Here is a 22,617-nt window from a genome sequence, read left to right as displayed (position 1 = left end):
CTCCCCACACCACCTGTATATATGTATATATGTTTGTACGTATTTATTACTCTATTTATTGATTGATTTTATTTGTACATATTTATTCTGTTTATTTTATTTTGTTAATATGTTTTGTCTTCTTGTCTGTCTCCCCCTTCTAGACTGTGAGCCCACTGTTGGGTAGGGACTGTCTCTATATGCTGCCAACTTGTACTTCCCAAGCGCTTAGTACAGTGCTCTGCACACAGTAAGCGCTCAATAAATACGAATGAATGAATGAATGAATGAAAGAGCACGGGCTTGGGAGTCAGAAGTTCGAGGGTTCTCAAACCGGGTCCGCCACTTCTCAGCTGTGTGACTTTGGGCAAGTCACTTTGTTTCTCTGTGCCTCAGTTACCTCATCTGGAAAATGGGGATTAGGATTGTGAGCCCCACGTGGGACAGCCTCATTTCCTTGTATCTACCCAGTGCCTAGAACAGCGCACGGCACATAGTAAGTGCTTAACAAATACCATCGTCATCATCATCTCCGGGTTCTAGAAATACCCCCAAGGGGAGGTCTCAACGGGAGCGACCCGCCTCACTCTGCCCAAGCCGGAACCCAAGTTCCAGCTGGCAAACCCAGTCAGATGGGGGTTTATTACTCTATTTTACTTGAACATATTTACTATTCTACTTGTTTGTCAACGATGCGCATTCTATTTATTTTATTTTGTTAGTATGTTTGGTTTTGTTCTCTGCCTCCCCCTTCTAGACTGTGAGCCTGCTGTTGGGTAGGGACTGTCTCTCTGTGTTGCCAACCTGTACTTCCCAAGCGCTTAGTACAGTGCTCTGCACACAGTAAGCGCTCAATAAATACAATTGATTGATTGATTGATCTAGCTTTACTTCCATTTATTCTGATGACTTGACACCTGACCACATGTTTTGTTTTGTTGTCTGTCTCCCCCTTCTAGACTGTGAGCCTGTTGTTGGGTAGGGACCGTCACTATATGTGGCCAACTTGTACTTCCCAAGCACTTAGTTGTGTTCTGCACACAGTAAGCGCTCAATAAATATGAAAATGAATGAATGAATGTGGCGCTCCTCTTCCCACAGTCCCTCCCATCTCATAAATGAATGAAACACGTCTTCAGCCTCCTTCCCTCCTTCCCTTCCCCACAGCACCTGTATATATGTATATATGTTTGTACATATTTATTACTCTATTTATTTATTTTACCTGTACATATCTATTCTATTTATTTTATTTTGTTAGTATGTTTGGTTTTGTTCTCTGTCTCCCCCTTTAAGACTGTGAGCCCACTGTTGGGTAGGGACTGTCTCTATATGTTGCCAACTTGTACTTCCCAAGCGCTTAGTACAGTGCTCTGCACACAGTAAGCGCTCAATAAATATGATTGATTGATTGATTCAGCCCATCACAAGAAGTTGTGTAGGCGGTCAATAGCGACTGGTTCCTGAGGGGTCCGGATAAACTCACGAACGTAGAGTTGACGATATGTCCCAAACAGTTAAGCGTATTTATTGAGTGCTTACTGTGTGCACAGCACTGTACTTGCAGCTTGGGAGAGTATAATAGAATGATCAACAGACCCATTCCCTGCCCATGGCAAGCTTACAATCTAGAGAATAATAGGCACAGACGGAATGTGAGGGGGTAAATTTAAGGACATGAAGTCCTAAAAGAAGCCTCAGGGGTGGAAACCATCACACCATTCTCCAAGTTCTACTGACCCTGAGAGGGAGATAGAAACAGTTGGGTGGACGCATGGTCTGATCCAGTTTGTGTCCTTAGGTTTTATGAATTTACCCCAATCTATTAATCAGTGGCCTTTCTTAAGCACTTATTGTGAGCCAAGCACTGCACTAAGTGCTTGGAAGGTACGGTACAATCAAGTTGGCACACAAATCCCTAATAATAATCAATACTAATAACAGCGATGGCATCTGTTAAGCGCTTACTATGTGCCAGGCACTGGACTAAGCTCTGGGGTGGCTACAAGCAAACCGGGTTGGACGCGGCCCCTGTCCCCTGTGGGGCTCACAGTCCCAAGCCCCATTATCATCATCATCAATCGTATTTATTGAGCGCTTACTGTGTGCAGAGCACTGTACTAAGCGCTTGGGAAGTACAAATTGGCAACATATAGAGACAGTCCCTACCCAACAGTGGGCTCACAGTCTAAAAGGGGGAGACAAAACCAAACATACTAACAAAAAATAAATAGATGTGGACAAGTAAAATAAATAGAGTAATAAATATGTACATACATATGTACATTCTACAGATGGGGGAACTGAGGTCCAGAGAAGTGAAGTGACTTGCCCAAGGTCACCCGGTGGACGAGTGGCGGAGCCGGGATTAGTACCCTGGTCCTTCTTGACGCCCGGGGCTCTACCCACTGGGCCACGCTGCTTCTCCGGCCCAATTCCGCCGATGGGATCGGGCTGGACGCCGACCGGAGCGGGGCGGGGGTCCGGGATGGGCCTGCGCCCGGCCTTCTGTCCGTTCGGGGGGCTCCCGTGGGTCTTGGCCAAGTCAGGGGCAGGCTGGGGCCGGCCTGGCCGGGGACTTCTGCCTTTTTAATTAGGCCGCTAGTTTGGGGATGTTTGTTTTGGCAACGCGGAAAATGAATTTCAGCTCGAGCCAGGAAACCAAAAATGCAAACACATACACACGCCACCCACAGTCCAGCAACCACCTGGGGAGAGATGGGAAAGGAAATGATAAAAACGGGGCACGTCGGGGGGGAAGAAGTGCTGTACTACTAACGGGTGACCGCGTTTACCGGGAATTGTCCTTTAAGGGTGACAGTCGGCGTCCTTTCGCGGGTGAAAACAAAATAATCGATAAAAACGGGGGTCTGAGAATCGCACTCGATAAATAAAACAAGCTCCCATGATATCCAGAGCTAAGCAGGTGGCCCGAGAATAGGGTGGTGCCTTGTCTCCCTCTCAGAACGGGCCATACGTGTTGCAGTGAGGTTTCGCCCAAATTTGATTTCTTTCCAATTTACGCCATGTACTGTAATGGGCGTTATCCTTATTGCTTGTTTACCGCAAGGAGCTTTTGCTGAAGTCATTCTTGGGCTGCAGAACTTGGCGCGCTCCCCTAGCTGGAATCAAATGTTCTGGTGGCGTCGACAAACGTTACAGGCCCTAAGGCCCCTCACCCCAAGTTATCTAGCAAGGAATGAGTCGTGTCTTTGGGAGACAAATGAAGGGAAGGGATTGGAAGCGGAAATATTACACTCAGAGGGTTGCAAGAAAAACTACTTCCCAAAAATATTTACCCAAACCTTATTTCGACCTTTTTCTGAGCTTGAGCTCCAAAACCACTCAAAATGACCACTCAATTTTAACACATTCATTTGAGTGATTTACTCCTGAGAGAGAAAGATTATCACTTGGCTGGGGCCTGTGAATTCACATCACCCAGAAACAATCAATCAATCGTATTTATTGAGCGCTTACTGTGTGCAGAGCACTGTACTAAGTGCTTGGGAAGTACAAGTTGGCAACATAGAGAGACAGTCCCTACCCAACAGTGGGCTCACAGTCTGAAAGGGAGAGACAGAGAACAAAACCAAACATACGAACAAAATAAAATAAATAGAATAGATATGTACAGGTAAAATAGAGTAATAAATATGTACAAACATATATACATAATAATGTACAATTATACAATATACAATAATAATATACAGGAAACAGGAATAATAATGAACGGTTGTGGTACTTATTAAGCACAATTAAGCGCATACTATGTGCCAAGCACTGTTCTAAGCGCTGGAGTGGGGACGTGTCAATCAGGTTGGACACAGCCCGTTCCACCTGGGCCTCAAGGTCTGAGGAGGAGGAGGTAGGATTTAATCCCCGTTTTCCAGACGAGACAACTGAGGCCCAGAGAAGTGACTTGCCCAACATCACGCAGCAATGTGGCAGAGCAGAATTTGAACCCAATGCCTCTTACTTTCTCTTTCCGCTCTTTCCACTAGGTCACACTGCTTCTCTAAGCAGACAGAGAATTAACCAAAATAACATATTCAGGCTGACTCTTAACTGATGCTTCACGTAAGGTCGTGGCTTCCTACAAGCCTGGAAGAAGCCATTGTGAAACGCTCATGGCACTGTCTATATTTTGAACTACGTGCTCGACGGGCCCTGAAAACTAAGTGATCTCATGTCTGGAACGGGACGAAAACAAATTTACTATAATACTTACTATACTAGTCCGCTGGGCTACCGTGGTTATCCGTCTAGAGGCTGTCCTAGAATCTATATGGAGCAAAAACAGAAACAGAACATTTTCTTTTAAACTTTCAAGCACCCAGTGTCCAGGTCGGAATAAGAAACGGGGTATTAGCTGACTGGAAAAAATGAAAGGACAAAGACAACCCACAGAAAATAGCTTGTGTCCGGCTACAAGTAAGTCAGTTAAAGAGCATGGAAACGTCACCATCACCATCAATGGTATTTACTGGGCGCTTATTGTGTGCAGAGCACCGTACTAACACATGATTTCATTAGCCCACTGATGGGTAGGGACTGTATATGTTGCCAACTTGTACTTCCCAAGCATTTAGTACAGTGCTCTGCACACAGTAAGCGCTCAATAAATATGATTGATTGATTGATTAGCCATCAGCTACGCCCCATTTAATAATAATAACTGTGGTGTGTGTTAAGCGCTTACTATCTGCCAAGCAAGCACTGGGGTAGATCCAGGATAACGGGGATGGACACGGTCCCTTTCCCACTTAATAATGATGGCATTTATTAAGCGCTTACTATGTGCAAATCACTGTTTTAAGTGCTGGGGAGGTTACAAGGTGATCAGGTTGTCCCACGTGGGGCTCACAGTCGATCCCCATTTTACAGATGAGGTAACTGAGGCACAGAGAAGTTAAGTGACTTGCCCGAAGTCACACAGCTGACAAGTGGTGGTGGGATTGGAACCCACGATCTCCGACTCTGAAGCCCGGGCTCTTTCCACTGAGCCACGCTGCTTCCACGTGGCGCTCACGGTCCAGCAGATGGTAACTCCGAGAAGGGGAAAAGATGCTTCCTTGGGTTATCGGCCCACAAGGCCAGATTATTTCAAGAAGTGAAACAGACAAAATTGAGTCCAATTAGTGTTAAAGGCATACTATGAGCCGGGCACCGCACTAAGCACCGGGGTAAATGCAAGCTAATCAGGTTGGGCACAGTCCCTGTCCCACATGGGGCTCACAGTCTGAATCCCCATTTTACAGATGAGGTCACTGAGGCACACAGAAGTGAAGTGATATAGCCCAAGTTCATACAGCAGATAACCTGGCAGAGCCAGGATTGAAAACCAGGTCCTTCTGTCTTCCTGGTCCTGCTCTACCCATTAGACTACGCCGCTTGTCATGTTAAGATAAAGTAATCAGATCCTTTCGAGCATTTTGGGGGGCAGAATATTTAAAATACTTTCAAAATTAAGTTTACTGAAATTGCCATCCATTTGGTATGGATTTTTCAGGTTGCACCTAACACCACTAAAATTATTTTTAAATTACGGCTAAACCAAAAATCCCCCCCAAAAGTTTAATTGTATTGTTTTTGATGATGAGGATGATGATGGCATTTATTAAGCGCTTACTATGCGCAAAGCACTGTTCTAAGCGCTGGGGCGGTTACAAGGGGATCAGGTTGTCCAACGGGGGGCTCACAGTCAATCCCCATTTTACAGATGAGGTAACTGAGGCCCAGAGAAGCGAAGTGACTTGCCCAAAGTCACACAGCGGACAATTGGCAGAGCCGGAATTTGAACCCATGACCTCTGGCTCCAAAGCATAGGCTCTTTTCCATGTGGTTTTTATTAATATTTTCACAGCTGAAGTGGCATGGAATGGGTCAAGCCCAACCTAATTCTGTTGTGGTTGACTGATGATGAATTCAAGCACATTGATGATCACTATAATTGTAATTCTTCCCTCTAGACCGTAAACTGGCTGTGGGCAGGGAGCGTGTCTACCCACTCTGTTATACTGTACTCTTCCAGGCGCTTGGTTCAGACATTGCTCTGCACGCAGTCGGAGCTCAATAAATTGTACGATCAAGTGACTGATTGAAAATTAACTCCATTATCACGGACTGGATTAACATGCAAACTGGAAAGGGGTATCTGGAAGGGTGGATCGTTTTTCAAATGAGCCATCAATATTTTTCCCCTGAATATTTCTTCCCCTCTCCTCCCCCACATGTTCTTTCCCAATGTTAAAGAATCCAGAGTTTCCTTGGGTTCCTCTCATTTGTGTTTAGTTTTTGCTTAACTCTCGGGTGGACGTTACCACTGCTCTCATTTCGATGTAATGATTATTTGAGACTGACTGCCACTTACGCATGGTTGTCAAAAAGCAACTAATGCTGAGCACCCATCCATCCACCTGGGGAGGCCAAAAAGGAGTAATCATCATCAATCGCACTTATTGAGCGCTTACTGTGTGCAGAGCACTGTACTAAGCGCTTGGGAAGTACAAGTTGGCAACATATACAGACAGTCCCTACCCAACAGTGGGCTCACAGTCTAAAAGAGTAATCCCACTCAAGATGCACCTGCCACGCAGATGCTGTGCTACAACAACTTAATCCACCTTTTTAGGGAACTTCAAAGCCAATCTGCTCCTATTTTATTTGAAAAAAACAAACAAACAACCCAATTCCATTGGGTTCCATTGCATTTTAACCCTCACTCTTCACAACCGGCCTTCTCAAAAGTCAACGATTGCCTGACGAAGGTCATCGGAATGCAGCCGAACAAAAAGGCCATCAAAACTGCTTTAATCATCATCATCAATCGTATTTATTGAGTGCTTACTGTGTGCACAGCACTGTACTAAGCGCTTGGGAAGTACAAATTGGCAACATATAGAGACAGTCCCTACCCAACAGTGGGCTCACAGTCTAAAAGGGGGAGACAGAGAACAAAACCAAACATACTAACAAAATAAAATAAATAGAATAGATATGTACAAGTAAAATAAATAGAGTAATAAATATGTACAGACATATATACATATATACAGGTGCTGTGGGGAAGGGAAGGAGGTAAGATGGGGGGGATGGAGAGGGGGACGAGGGGGAGAGGAAGGAAGGGGCTCAGTCTGGGAAGGCTAATATTAAAGGCTACTTTAATGCTACTAAAGCAACAGACGGTGTGATCGGCCCAAGCCATCAAAGACAAAATTGAAACACAGGTCAAATGCTGATATTTTTGCCCCATGCAAAGCATGTCAGACCAAGAAAATCCAGCTAAAAATGCCACCCGAAACGTCACTGGGCCTCGGTGGACAACAACATGTCGCAGTTATGAAAACAATGAAGTCAAGGACTACAAGACTGAAGCCATATTCGGTGCAACCATGGGTTGGGTGTCTAGCACTCTGAACAGGTCGTGAGAGCAACGCATCTTGTTGCCGCATAATGCCGCGATGTGTTTCGCATGCAATGCTGCTTATGTTTCCTCAGCTCTGTTTGATTATATAACCACTTCAAAACTGAAAGCGGGCTGACTCAGTCCCTCCAAAGGCCGTCCCCCCCGCACCTAACTTTTAGTGATTAAGTGAAGGATGCTTTGATCCCAACAGTCAAACTCATGCTTTCAGAGGCGGTTGGTGCGTCGGTCCAGGAATGAAAATTTTGCGCATTATGTCCATGTTAAGACATGAATTTTCTTCATTATCCTGTAGTAACACATCAAACTCCAACTTTCTGTCTCGGTGAGAAAATGCTTTCTGCATAGATCTGTCGGGCTCAGTTTATCCTTTCTTCTCCAGTGGGCAAGCAATGGGCTCTTGAAGCTGCTTTTCAAATGTGACAATTAACCTGCGACTCGCTCACTTTTGAACTGACCAAATTCATTCATTCATTCATTCAATCTTATTTATTGAGCGCTTACTGGGTGCAGAGCACTGTACTAAGCACTTGGGAAGTACAAGTTGGCAACATATAGTGACAGTCCCTACCCAACAGTGGGCTCACAGTCTGACCGATGCTGTCTATTAAAACCTGCTCTCTACCCCCTTTCCTTCCTTCATTCATTCGTATTTATTGAGTGCTTACTGTGTGCCAAGCGCTGTACTAAGTGCTTGGGGGAATACGATAAACAGACACATTCCCTGTCCACAACAAGCTTACAGTCTAGATGGGGAGACAGATATAAATGAAAATAAATAAATGACAACTATGTTTCCTTCAAACTTTCAATTCTGCCATTGATTTTAGGGAGGTTAGGCACGATTTTGCTTTCCCCCCACCCCCAACTGGGATACTCCCACCTTCATGAAAGAGTTTATTTATTTTCCCCCATCCCACGTGGGCACACCAGGGCTTTCAAAAAAGTAAAGTCCTTGTCACAAAAATGCTCTGAACATACTTTGGACATTTGAGGGGAAACTAATCCTCCCAACGCCTTGGTAGCGTGGGGACTGTCTTTGACCTCCTCGAGAAATTAACTGCACTAGATAACTATCAATCAATCAATCAATCGTATTTATTGAGCGCTTACTGTGTGCAGAGCACCGTACTAAGCTCTTGGGAGCGTACAACTGACCGTGAGCCTGTTGTTGGGTAAGGATTGTCTCTATCTGTTGTCGAACTGTACTTTCCAAGTGCTTAGATCGGTGCTCTCACACCGTAAGCGCTCAATAAATACCAATGAATGAATGAGTAAACAAATTCCCTGCCCACAATGAGATTATAATCCAGAGACCTTAAGAAAGGGCCTTACTGCCCTGTCCTGCTCCGAGCAGATTTCCTAGCCTACCCGCATCCCGAATCTGCTCCCCTGCCTCGCCCGGCGCTTCTGATGTTGTTTGAGCGTCCACGACTTCATCGTCGCTTCATTTGCCACTTGTCAGCTGTGTGACTTTGGGTAAGCCACTTCACTTCTCTGTGCCTCAGTGACCTCATCTGTAAAATGGAGATGAAGACTGTGAGCCCCCCGGGGGATCACTTTGTAACCTCCTCAGCGCTAAGAACGGTGCTTTGCACATAGTAAGCACTTAACAGAGAAGCAGCGTGGCTCGGTGGAAAGAGCACGGGCTTTGGAGTCAGAGGTCATGGGTTCAAATCCCAGCTTTGCCACTTAGCTGTGTGACTTTGGGCGAGTCACTTAACTTCTCTGTGCCTCAGTGACCTCATCTGTAAAATGGAGATGAAGACTGTGAGCCCCCCGGGGGACAACCTGATCACTCTGTAACCTCCCCAGCGCTAAGAACGGTGCTTTGCACATAGTAAGCGCTTAACAGAGAAGCAGCGTGGCTCGGTGGAAAGAGCTCGGGCTTTGGAGTCAGAGGTCATGGGTTCAAATCCCAGCTTTGCCACTTAGCTGTGTGACTTTGGGCGAGTCACTTAACTTCTCTGTGCCTCAGTTCCCTCATCTGTAAAATGGGGATTAAGACTGTGAGCCCCCCGAGGGACAACCCGATCACCCTGTAATCCCCAGCACTTAGAACAGTGCTTTGCACATAGTAAGTGCTTAATAAATGCCATTACTATTATTATTATTATATGTGTCATTATTATTATTATTATTATTATTATTATTATTATTATTATTATTATTATTATTATTATTCATCCCAAGCCTGTCCCTTCTTGCCCCAGCTGCCGACAGCCAGCCTGGGGACCGGGGGAAGCAAAGGGGAGGGGAGGCATGTTGGCACTGGCGGTATTGCCTCCAGCCACAGCGCGGTGGGAGAAGAGTTGCAGCATGCGGTGGCATAGGCAGTAAGGCGCGGAGGGAATAATAATAACAATGGCATTTATTAAGCACTTACTATGTGCAAAGCACTGTCCTATGTGCAAAGCACAGTCTGCACCCCCATTTTCCAGATGAGGAAACTGAGGCCCAGAGAAGCGAAGCGACTTGCCCAAAGTCACCCAGCTGACAAGTGGCAGGGACGGGATTTGAACCCCTGACCTCTAACTCCAAAGCCCGGGCTCTTTCCACTGAGCCACGCTGCTTCTCTAAGCAGCAGGGAAGGCAGGCGTGGCTCCATACGCGTGGCTCGTGGCGGGCACCACCCCTCATGCCAACGGTTTGAAAAATGTCCCCAAGCACTGGGAAGAGACGGGAGAGGGGGGCCGAGTCTGGTGGCGGGGGTGAAGATCAATCGTTATTCATTCATTCATTCGTATTTATTGAGCGCTTACTGTGTGCAGAGCACTGGACTAAGCGCTTGGGAAGTACAAGTCGGCAACAGATAGAGACGGTTCCTACCCAACAACGGGCTCACAGTCTAGAAGGGGGAGACAGACAACAGAAACAAAACAGGCGGACGGGCGTCAAGTCGTCAGAACAAACAGAATTAAAGCTAAATGCACATCATTAATAAAACAGAATAGTAAATATGTACAAGTAAAATAAATAGAGTAATAAATCTATACAAACATATATACAGGTGTTGTGGGGAGGGGAAGGGGGGATGGGGAGGAGGAGAGGAAAAAGGGGGCTCAGTCTGGGAAGGCCTCTTGGAGGAGGTGAGCTCTCAGTAGGGCTATTGTTCCTTGTGGGCAAGGAATATGTCTGTATATCAATCAATCGTATTTATTGAGCGCTTACTGTGTGCAGAGCACTGTACTAAGCGCTTGGGAAGTACAAGTTGGCAACATATAAGAGACAGTCCCTACCCAACAGTGGGCTCACAGTCTAGAAGGGGGAGACAGAGAACAAAACCAAACATACTATCAAAATAAAATAAATAGAATAGATATGTACAAGTAAAATAAATAAATAGAGTAATGAATATGTACAAACATATATACAGGTTTATTGTATATATATATATATATATACATATGTGTATATATATATATATATATATATATATATATGTATATATATGTATACAGTGTTTATTGTTACACTGTCCTCTCCCGAATGCCTCGTCCAGTGCTCTGCGCACAGTAAGCACTCACTAAACACTTCTTCCATAGTACTGTGCGCAGAGCACTGGACGAAGCTTTTGGGGGAGGAAAACACGGCAGGATTAGCGGATACGTTCCCTGCGGTCTAGAAGGGCAGAGAGACATTAATAAGAAGAAACAGGAAAGAGAGGGAAGAAACAGGAAAGCTGCTGGGAGCAGTGGAGAGCAGGAAGGGAGTTAGATGAGGAGAGGGAGGGGAGGAAACGGACTGCAGCAACTGGACAACACATCATCATCATCATCATCAATCGTATTTATTGAGCGCTTACTGTGTGCAGAGCACTGTACTAAGCGCTTGGGAAGTACAAGTTGGCAACATATAGAGACAGTCCCTACCCAACAGTGGACTCACAGTCTAAAAGATCAGGGGCGAAGCTGAAGGATTCTGAAGCACTTGAGCAAGGGATTCATTCATTCATTCAATCATACTTTACTGAGCGCTTACTGTGTGCAAAGCACTGTACTGAGAGCTTGGGAGAGTAAAATAGAGATAAATAGATATATTTCCTGCCCACAAGTGCGTCGCTGGCATGTATCACATAGTTCTGTGAGGCTGGTTGGATGCTGATCTTCCCACTGCAACTACCATGCCATCTCTGAAGTAGTTCACAGCTCAGAACAATTCATCTAGCTCACCTCCTCCAGGAGGCCTTCCCAGACTGAGCCCCTTCCTTCCTCCCCCCCTCGTCCCTCTCTCCATCTCCCCCATCTTACCTCCTTCCCTTCCCCACAGCACCTGTATATATGTATATGTTTGTAAATATTTATTACTCTATTTATTTATTTATTTTGCTTGTACATATCTATTCATTTTATTTTGTTAGTATGTTTGGTTTTGTTCTTGGTCTCCCCCTTTTAGACTGTGAGCCCACTGTTGGGTAGGGACTGTCTCTATATGTTGCCAATTTGTACTTCCCAAGCGCTTAGTACAGTGCTCTGCACATAGTAAGCGCTCAATAAATACAATTGATGATGATGATGATCTGGAATTGGTGAAACCACAGGGATGCCTACTTTAAAAAAACATATATATTTTCCTCGTGCGGCTCGAAAATAGCTGAAGTAACATACAAATCACAGGGAAAAGATTTCGAGTTGCGTAATCCCCAACTGTCGAGATTTGGCCCTTTTAATGACTCCTTTCTACTGGGGCACAAAAATAGCAATTTAGGCAGTTATGGTAGTAAACACAAAGCCTGTGCAGACACGGCCAATACGGTATGCACTGATAATTACCAGTCAATGCCTTTCGCGACCTGTCGGTCCATCTTTGTTATTTTTGCCACACTCCAGAAATACGGGTAATTCACTGGTTTTTACAGTTCGCTTTGGCTTAGGAAATAGCAGAAAGGGAGGAATTAAATATCAAGTGTACTAAACAGCAATGTACCACTGGAAAGGCGAAAGCACTTTCAACGTTTGGGAGGTCCACTCTTCCGCTGAAACTCCATTACGACATGCAAATTGTGTCATTTATATATGAATTATGCATAAGCTGCCAAATTAGAGAACGGCTAAATCTCTCTCTTTGTTTTCAACTGCCTCTTGTCACGGCTGCACTTGGAACTGAACGCTTCTTTTCCAAGCCATCATCCATCTAATAACGTCTGACTGGGTTCCCTTTCAGTTAAGGCAAGTTATGCACACTCAAACAATCTATTTCCCATAATTGTAAAGCTGGAAGGGAGCCAGGGAGATCATTTATTCCAGGCCCCTGCCCCCAAATGTATAGCTGGTCTTCATATTCGAAGATTTCGCCGTCACCTAGGGGTGCGCGTGTGACTGAAAAGGCCAATTTTGGGATCCAGACTCCCAGCCTCAGTGGGGACACAAAAAATCTGGATGAACGCCTAAACCATTCGGGGCAAACAACTGTCCATTCTTTCCTCACAGATCTCCAAGGCTGGGTGGCTCCACTCTTTCGATCACCCGGAGGGTCAGAAATGTCTTCCTCATAAACCAACCTAAACCTCGCCTTTTCTGTGTTTTAGGGATCCAGAAAGCTGGCCGGCATCCTGATTAACGGGGCGTAAGAAACTAATATTATTTAAAATAGTCACTAAATCACCCTTGGTCCCCTCTTCTCGAGGCTAAACAACCCCATTCCTTTCCTAGGATTTATTTTCTAGCCTTTTAACATTTTTTGTCACTCTTTTCTAAACATCTTGGCTTGAACTGAAGGCTACAATCAATCATTGGTACTTACTGAGTGCTTACTGTGTGCAGAGCACTGTACTAAGTGCTTAGAAGAGTATGATACAAGAGAGTTGGTAGGCACCTTCCCTGCCCACAACAGTATTTATTGAGCTGTAGCGGGTACAGAGCACTGTACAAAGTGCTGGAAGAGTATACTATATATATATATATATAGTATATATATAATTTATATATATACAGAGTATACTTCTCTGTATAGTATATAGTATAGTACTATACTATAGTATAGTATAGTATAGTACTATAGTATATAGTATATATAAATTCATATATAATTTATTATATTATATTATAATATAATATATTATAATATATTGTATAATATATAATATATTATAATATAATATAATATAGTGTATTATATATTTATAATAATTTATATATATACAGAGTATACTTCTCTGTATAGTATACATATATATATACAGAGTATACTTCTCTGTATACTATACAGAGAAGCAGTGTGGCTCAATGAAAAGAGCCCGAGCTTTGGAGTCAGAGGTCATGGGTTCAAATCCCTGCTCCGCCAACTGTCAGCTGTGTGACTTTGGGCAAGTCACTTCACTTCTCTGGGCCTCAGTTCCCTCATCTGTAAAATGGGGATTAAAATTGTGTGAGCCCCCCCCGCCCCCCGAGGGACAACCTGATCACCTTGTAACCTCCCCAGTACTTAGAACAGTGCTTGACACATAGTAAGCGCTTAACAAATACCAACATTATTATTATTATTATTATTATTACTAGAATGAACAGGCATAATCCCTGACTTCAAGGAATTTACAATTTGTCTGTAGCTCAAAAGGTCTTTGTAATACTACTCTAGCAACTAATTTGACCTTCCCTAATGTATATGTGTATTATTCATTTGTTGCCCCGTCTCTGCGCTTGTCCCTACTGAATCTTACTCTGTTTATGGTATTAGTTAAGTGCTTACTATGTACCAGGCACTGTACTAAGCACTGGGGTCAATACAAGCTAATCAGGTTGGGCACAGTCCCTGTCCCACGTGGAGTTTACAGTATTAACCCCTTTTAACATGACGGAATTGAGGCATAGGGAAGTGAAGTAACATATTTGTTACTCTATTTATTTATTTATTTTACTTGTACATATCTATTCTATTTATTTTATTTTGTTAGTATGTTTGGTTTTGTTCTCTGTCTCCCCCTTTTAGACTGTGAGCCCACTGTTGGGTAGGGACTGTCTCTAGATGTTGCCAACTTGTACTTCCCAAGCGCTTAGTACAGTGCTCTGCACACAGTAAGCGCTCAATAAATATGATTGATGATGATGATGATGAAGTGGCTTGCCCAAGGTCAAGCAGCAGATAAGTGGTAGGGCCGAGATGAGACCCCAGGACCTTCATACGCCCAGGCCCGTGCTGCTAATATACGAGTTTCCTTCACAATGTATCACGGTAACTTTGAATTTTAGTCTCACCTTTCAAGGGATAAGCAGCCTGGCGGAGTGAATACAGCACAGCTCTGGGAGCCAGAAGGACCTGGGTTCTAATCCTGGCTCTGCCACCTGTCTGCTGTGTGATCTTGGGCAAGTCACTTCCCTTCTCTGGGCCTCAGTTACCTCATCTGGAAAACGGGGATTAGGACTGTGAGCCCCACGTGGGACAGGGACTGTGCCCAACCATGAGAAGCGGCGTGGCTCAGTGGAAAGAGCCTGGGCTTTGGAGTCAGAGGTCATGGGTTCAAATCCCGGCTCCACCAACTGTCAGCTGTGTGAATTTGGGCAAGTCACTTAACTTCTCCGGGCCTCAGTTTCCTCATCTGTAAAATGGGGGTTGACTGTGAGCCCCCCTTGGGACAACCTGATCACTTTGTAACCTCCCCAGCGCTTAGAACAGTGCTTGGCACATAGTAAGCGCTTAATAAATGCCATTATTTATTATTATTATTATTTCCTTGTATTTACCCCAGCGCTTAGTACAAGGCCCAGGGCTTAAAATTATGTTTGGCCCATAGTAAGCTCTTAAAATACCACCATCATCATTATTACTATTATTAATAATAATAATAACTTGGATCTACAAATCTATCTTCAATTTCACCATCTAATATTAACTGTGATATTTGTTAGGCACTTAAAATGTGCCCCACACTGTACTAAGCATGGAGTAATAATAATCATGATGATGGCATATAAGCTCATGTTGATGGCATTTAAGCACTTACAATGTGCCAGGAGCTATACTAAGCACTGGTGTGGATACAAACCAGTTGGGTTTGACATAGTCCCTGTCCCACATGGGGATAATAGTCTCAATCCCCATTTTATAGGTGAGGTAACTGAGCTAATAAATAAATAAAATATAGGGGGACTTGCAGTTCTCCCCCGTTTAGACTGTGAGCCCACTGTTGGGTAGGGACTGTCTCTATATGTTGCCAACTTGTACTTCCCAAGCGCTTAGTACAGTGCTCCGCACACAATAAGCGCTCAATAAATACGATTGATTGATTGACTGCAGTCTAAGTAGGGTACTGAAGATAATTAAAATACATACTAAATAGAAAAACACCACACGGGTGAGACGGCATGTTCGTTGTGGGCAGGGAATGTGTCTGTTTCTTGTTCTACTGGATTCTCCCAAGCGCTCAGTACAGGGCTCGGCACACAGTGAGCGCTCAACAAACACCATCGACTGACTGACTGGCTTACGGGAAAAAAAACAAAACCCGCCATATATCCTGCCAGGTGAAAACCACGATCTCATCTGTGCAGTAAAAGCTTCCAACTTTTTCAAAAGCCACAAATCCAGAAACTCGGGCTCTTCCAGACTTTCGACTGTGAGCCCACTGTTGGGTAGGGACTGTCTCTATATGTTGCCAACTTGTACTTCCCCAGTGCTTAGTACAGTGCTCTGCACAAAGTAAGCGCTCAATAAATACGATTGATTGATTGATTGATTCCAGGCCGTCCATCCTTGCTTTTCCACAGCCTGATTAGGGGCCCCGAAAATGCAGTAAAAGCTCTGTCATCGGGCCTCCCTGCAGAAAGGGAGGTGTAAGTGTGGCCGACGAGATGGACGCTTCGGAGTTGGGGCTGTCCGGCGTGGTGGGGTGGGAGGAAAGTGGGAAAGGCGGGAGAGCGTCTGCCTCATCGCGGAGAAAACTTGGGGGACAACCGTTGACCCTCGAACTTTAAAAACCCAGCCAGCTGAAGCTCGCCGATTGGAATGGGTTTACTAATTCGATTAAGTTCATGAAAACTCAAAAACACTGTAAACTCTTTCTCCACCCGGGATCAATCAACCTCGTTTTTGTTTCTAGAGCCTTCCAGATAACAAAGCGTTTACTGTGCCTATGTAAAAAGCATGGAAACCCCAGGATATTGTAATGGAAATGAGAAGCGGGGTGCAGGGGCTGCAATGGGCAACCAGTTCCAGCTTTCTGCTCACGAAAACCAGGCACTCCTGCATATACACGAAGCCCCGCTGCAAATTAAAGCGCTCCGATGCTACATCCCTGTTATACCACTTTCTAGTTCTTTTCACGTGGTCTTCTTTACAGGTGATTCAGAAAGTGCAAGGGCATTCTGATTTAAAAACAAGAAAACACCAATTACCTTAAATATCCCCATCCCCAGATGGATCTGAATTCTAGTTATTCAATCGTGACCGTTTCCAGCAAGGCGCTGCAAGGGGTTTATCTGATTCAAATCATTTCATACCTGAGTTGTACTTCAGGTAATTACGGCAAGTGACGAATCCATGTAGCTTCTGCCCCAAACGGGTCTTTACGAAATGATAGCTAGCTCCCTATTTCAGAAACCACTCTGAATTTAGATGTATAGGACAATATTTAAATGGCTAATGAAAACAGCAGATTTATTTAATTGCATATTCCTATTTTGTGCTGCAAAATAAATGCATTTAACCAAAACAGAACATGTGGAGGGAGGAATCATAAAATGCGTCACAGTACATCAGAAATAAAAAGGACGACACGCTAGATTAGGACGGAGAATACATTAAAATCAATGATCCATACTAGTATTAAAACCCACAAACAAAATAACCTCACTGTAGAACAGTGGTCGTCTGAATAAGGTACACGCTCATGGAACATGCCTACCAACTCTGTGATTTTGGACTTTTCCAAGTGCTTAGCACAGTGCTCTGCATGCAATAAGCACTCAATAAACATGATTGACTGGTGAAATGAACTAGTTATTCTTGGAGGCATTTTCTAAGATACCCAATTCTGTATTTCTCTGGAACTCACTAAAGTCTACGCTTCAGGGGAGCAAAGGACAGAGAAGCAACATGGATAGAGCATGAACCTGGGAGATAGAAGGTCATGGGTTCTAATAATAATAATGATAGCACTTATTAAGTGCTTGCTATGTGCAAAGCTCTGTTCTAAACGCTGGGGAGGTTACAAGGTGATGAGGTTGTCCCACGGGAGGCTCACAGTCTTAATCCCCATTTTACGGATGAGGGAACTGAGGCACGGAGAAGTTCAGTGACTTGCCCAAAGTCACACAGCTGACAATTGGTGGAGCCGGGATTTGAACGCATGACCTCTGACTCCAAAGCCCGGGCTCTTTCCACTGAGCCACGCTGCTGGGGGGAGAGCTGATTGTCAGATTTGAGGAAGGAGGGCATCTCCCAAAGGCTTAGTGCAGACACAATAGAAGGGAAACCCTGAGGTCAGTAATAATAACAATCAATCAATCGTATTTATTGAGCACTTACTGTGTGCAGAGCACTGTACTAAGCGCTTGGGAAGTACAAGTTGGCAACATATAGAGACTCTGCATACGGTAAGCGCTCAATAAATACCACTGCCTGGCCTAGTGGGCTTTTAAAAATTAAAACAGCAGACAAAAAGGCACATCCGGCCCAAGTTCAGTTCTGACTAGCTGACCGAGATACAGATGGACAAATGGCCTTCTTTGCTTCAGGGCTCTGCACTCAATGGGAATTCAGTGGCCACTACTAAATAACAAACAGTGTGGCCTAGCGGATAGGGCATGACCTTGGGAGTCGGAGGGAACTGTGTTCTAGTCTTAGCTCTGCCACTTGTCTGATGGGTGACCTTGAGCAAGTCACTTCGCTTCCCTGTGCTCCAGTTACCTCATCTGTAAAATGGGGATTAAGACTTTGAGCCCCATGTGGGACAGGGACTGTGTCCAACCTGATTACCTTGTATCGACCCCAATGCTTAGAACAGTTCCTGGAATATAGTAAATGCTTTAACAAATACCATTTTTAAAAAATAACTCAAGCTGAGTGGAATTAGTCGAGGGTGCAAATTCACCGATTTAGCGACAACTCAGAAGACGCAGCATGTGGAATTTGCTCAAGTGCAGCCTCGGAGTTTCTTTGTAGATTAATTTTTTTAACATAGGATAAAAAAAAATATATGCAATACTTTGATATACAGTAAGGAAATGAGTTTTGTCCTGAAATGGCCTTGCGCTATTTGAAAAGTGGTTACCTCAGATCTAATGAGAGACCAGTAACTAAAGAAAACCGAACATTTAGAAATCTCAGAAACTGGAGGTGAAAAGAATTCACAATGTTTACCATTTCTAAATGGGGGAGTAACTTTTTTGAAGAGAGCCGGGAAGAGAGCCCTGCTGTTTGATGAAGTCAGCAAAAAAATATAAAATCGCTATGTGAAGAGCACTGCACTAACCATTGGGGTGAGTACACTACGACAGATTTAGCAGGGATGCTCCTTGCCTGCCAACAAGTTCACAGAACTATAAAGTACTTTGCCGTATAATGAAAAAGTAGTTTAGAATTGCAAATGTATTGGATGAAAAAGTCTGTGGTGGTAATTTTGATGCTAAATGTTATTAGTTTGAATGCAGGCACTTTGCTAGAAAACAAATAATGCAAAGCCCTCCCTCAGCCCCACAGCACTCATGTCCATAGCTGTAATTTACTTTATAATGATGTCAGCCATCCCCTCTGGACTGTAAGCTTCATGGTCGGCAGGGAATGTGTCTATCAATTCTGTAATATTCTCAAAATGTACTCTCCCTAGTGCTTAATACAATGCTCCACACAAAGTAAGTGCTCGATAAATAGGACTGACTGACTGAATGACAAAATAATGAATAATAATGTGTGAAGTAGATAAATCACTAACAAAGACTACGGAAGAGCAGGGATAGCGGCAGCTTGCAAAAAGTCAATGTCCATACAGTAGCCATGTGCCTTTAAACTGCATTTACTGAGCACCTACTGCATGAAGAGCACTGTACTAAGCACCTGGGAGAGAATGCTAGAACAGTTGGTAATAATAATAATAATAATGGCATTTGTTAAATGCTTACTATGTGCAAAGCACTGTTCTAAGAGCTGGGGAGGTTACAAGGTGACCAGGTTGTCCCACGGGGTGCTCACAGTCTTAATCCCCATTTTACAGATAGGTAACTGAGGCACAGAGAAGTTAAATGACTTGCCCAAGATCACACAGCTTGGTAGACGAGCTCCCTGCCCACAACAAGCTTACTGTCTCAAGGGAGCTGACAGCCTAGGCTTTGATTCTCCTGGAGATGCTTCTCAACAGCAGGGATTTTTACCCAGAAATGGTTATGAACTTTGTACTAGAGATATGGAACTGATTTAGCCTGGGCAAGTTAAATCTCACAAGGGGCCGGTTTCGCTGTGGCCATTTTGGCAACTCTGGGGTTAAGCATCTTACCTCCAGACCCATTTCCACTCACTCCCGAATGCAAGGGGGCCCCGGTGAAGGAAGGTAGAGGGTTTTACTACTGCATGACTGGAGTAAAACGCTACTCTCTCTCTTCCTAAAATCCTAAAATTTGCACTACTAGACGGGCCTCTAAGCCCAGCTTGCCACACCGTTTGCAAGATCTTTTCGAAAAAGAGTCCCGACTTCTCCAAATCCCTGGTGATTCTTTAACTACCTGTTCTCTCCACCAGAGAAACCATTAACTTTTTGAGAGGTATAATTAAGGTCTCCTTGATAAACACTGCAGCCATAAATTCCTGTATAGGTAACTGAGAGGGGAGCCTCTCCCACTGTTTGAAGCCTTGAGCCCAAGACTTTGGTGGTGGTAGACTACAACTTCGCTTCAAAACACTCTGAAGTTTAATCACCACCACTTGGGCACTTTGTGAAATGTCCTTTTTTTTTTTTTTCAGCTTCCAAAGGATGAGGATCCCTAGGGATACCAACCCTAAACCGAATCAACGGCTGCTCACGGAAGGAGCTGAAAAATGGTTCTGTGACCTTCCATTAATACATGCTTCTGAAAAGAAAAATTGGCCTGGTTTTAATCCTCCTTCCTCTAACTGCAAACTTTTCTTTACTAGAACTGAATTTCTGCTGTACCCACCCTAGGTTTCCAATGCTTTGTAGAGCCCTTGGTGTGGGAAGCAACGTCTTAAAAGCTGGGCCCATTGTCGTGTGGGGAAAAAAGAGAAAAGAATTCTGAAGTGTATACACATCTGTGACATCTCAATATAAATGGAAACAATGGACCCCTAGGAAGGATATTATTTAGGGAAGGGGGAGGAGGCACATCTTTTGCCTGCATATAATGAAGCCCTCCGATAATGGTCATGAATATCATTAGGAGCCATGAAGAGGGAGCCTTAGAAAACCCAGTTTCATTTACTTCTGCACAAGTTAGTGAATGCAAAAAGAAAGGTTAGCTGCAAGCCATGAGCTTCAGTGGAAAGGGGAAAAGACTCGACCGGTCTTCATCTCACCCCTTTTCTGGGAAGAAATCAAAAGGTCAAAAAGTGAGTTTGTGGCAGAGCAAAAATAAGAACTCTGAGCCCCTCTGAGTCCTAACAGACTGCTTAACTGACAGCGTAAATGGACTAAAGACCACAAAAGGTGAAAAGCAATCTGCAGTGCGTATGACGACTAAATGGATCCCACTTTTGTATCTTTTTTTCCAAAATCAGGCAACTGAAGAGAAGAATTAGAGTAATACTTACATAGAATTTCACATTCCACTGCCTAGTTCTTCAGGAATCCACCGTATTTTCCTTCAGGACAAGAATACTCCTTTGGAAAAAAAAAACAAGAAAAACAATATCATTAATTTGGTGTCTCATTTGAAATTATTTTTAAAGCCGTACCACTTAAACCTCTGTGTGTTTGGTGAAACGGTGAGTCTGGACAACCAAAACCTTTCCATTTAAAAACCGCCACTCCTGTAATGCAGAAGTTGGGCTCTTGATGAACCTCCCAGCACGGAAAATCTTTGCCTTTTTAGTACGGACCCCAAAGTGACGGCAATGACCCAGGGTGAGGGCAGGCCACGTTTCTGCTAGGCAAACTGGTGATGCTGCAGTAGTAGTAGTAGTGGTGGTAATAACAGTTGTAGTAGCAGTAGTGGTTGTAACAGTATCTATCAATCAGATTTAATATGAATAAATAAATAATGGATATGGACAGAGCTATTGGGGGGCTGAGGGAGAGACGTGAATAAAGAGTGCAGATCCAAGTGCGAGAGTCACCCGAAAGGCAGTGGGAGAAGAGGAAATAATAATAATAATAATAATAATAATGTTGATATTTGTTAAGCGCTTACTATGTGCCAAGCACTGTTCTAAGCACTGGGGTAGATACAAGGTGATCAGGTTGGCCCATGTGGGGCTCACGGTCTTCATCCCCATTTTACAGATGGGGTAACTGAGGCACAGAGAAGTGAAGTGACTTGCCCAATGTCACACAGCTGACAACTGGCAGAGCTGGGGTTTGAACCCATGACCTCTGACTCCAAAGCCCGGGCTCTTTCCACTGAGCCACACTGAGGGCTTAGACGGCTTACTTTGCGCAGAGCACTGTTGCGCAGAGCACTGTACGAGAAGCTAGGAAAGAATACAAGGGGTGGGGGGATTGGCCATGGTCCCTGCCCCTCAGGAAGCTCATAATCTATTAAGTGGCGGAGAGAGCGGGTGAGTGTTTTTCTGGTCTTTCGCTTCCCCTCCCTGTCTCCCTCTCTTATCTTCTATTTCCTTTCTCCCCTATCCACATCATTCATTCATTCAATCGTATTTATTGAGCGCTTACTGTGTGCACAGCACTGGACTAAGCGCTTGGGAAGTCCAAGTTGGCAGCATCTAGAGACGGTCCCTACCCAACAGCGGGCTCACAGTCAAGAAGGGGGAGACAGGCAACAAAACAAAGCCTATTAACAAAATAAAATAAATAGAATAGTAAATATGTACAAGTAAAATGGCTTCAGCCCCCGATCACCAGGTGACGAGCAACCTGCCAGCAACTCCATCTCTGCCCTTATGATCTAATGGGATGATGGAAACTCCGGGAGTGGAGGGCTACTAGTGAAACCCCCGTCGTCTCCCCAGTAAGCGCTCTATAAATACGCCTGACTGATTGATATTCAGGCTGTGAGCCCAATGAAGGATGGCATCTGTATCCAACCCGATCCATCTGTGTCTATCCCCGTGCTCAGGACAGTATTTGGCACAGAGTAAGTGCTTCACCT

General features: G+C 44.3%; 1 protein-coding gene across 6 annotated transcripts in view; it reads right to left on the bottom strand.

Annotated features, from left to right (window-relative positions):
- Nucleotides 1–22,617, bottom strand: part of NCOA3 (nuclear receptor coactivator 3) — a 174,542-nt gene that overhangs the window by 42,891 nt on the left and 109,034 nt on the right. For 5 of the 6 annotated variants that reach the window (XM_038750481.1, XM_038750487.1, XM_038750484.1 and 2 more), the window contains exon 2: nt 21,101–21,170. The gene's annotated coding sequence lies outside the window, so the exon portion shown is untranslated. Of the gene's footprint in view, nt 1–4,213; nt 4,267–21,100; nt 21,171–22,617 lie in introns of all 6 variants that reach the window. The other variant, XM_038750482.1, reaches the window with a different exon arrangement.

This window comes from Tachyglossus aculeatus, chromosome 8 (assembly GCF_015852505.1).
Source record: "Tachyglossus aculeatus isolate mTacAcu1 chromosome 8, mTacAcu1.pri, whole genome shotgun sequence".
NCBI lineage: Eukaryota > Metazoa > Chordata > Mammalia > Monotremata > Tachyglossidae > Tachyglossus > Tachyglossus aculeatus.
This window is presented reverse-complemented; position numbering and strand designations above follow the sequence as displayed.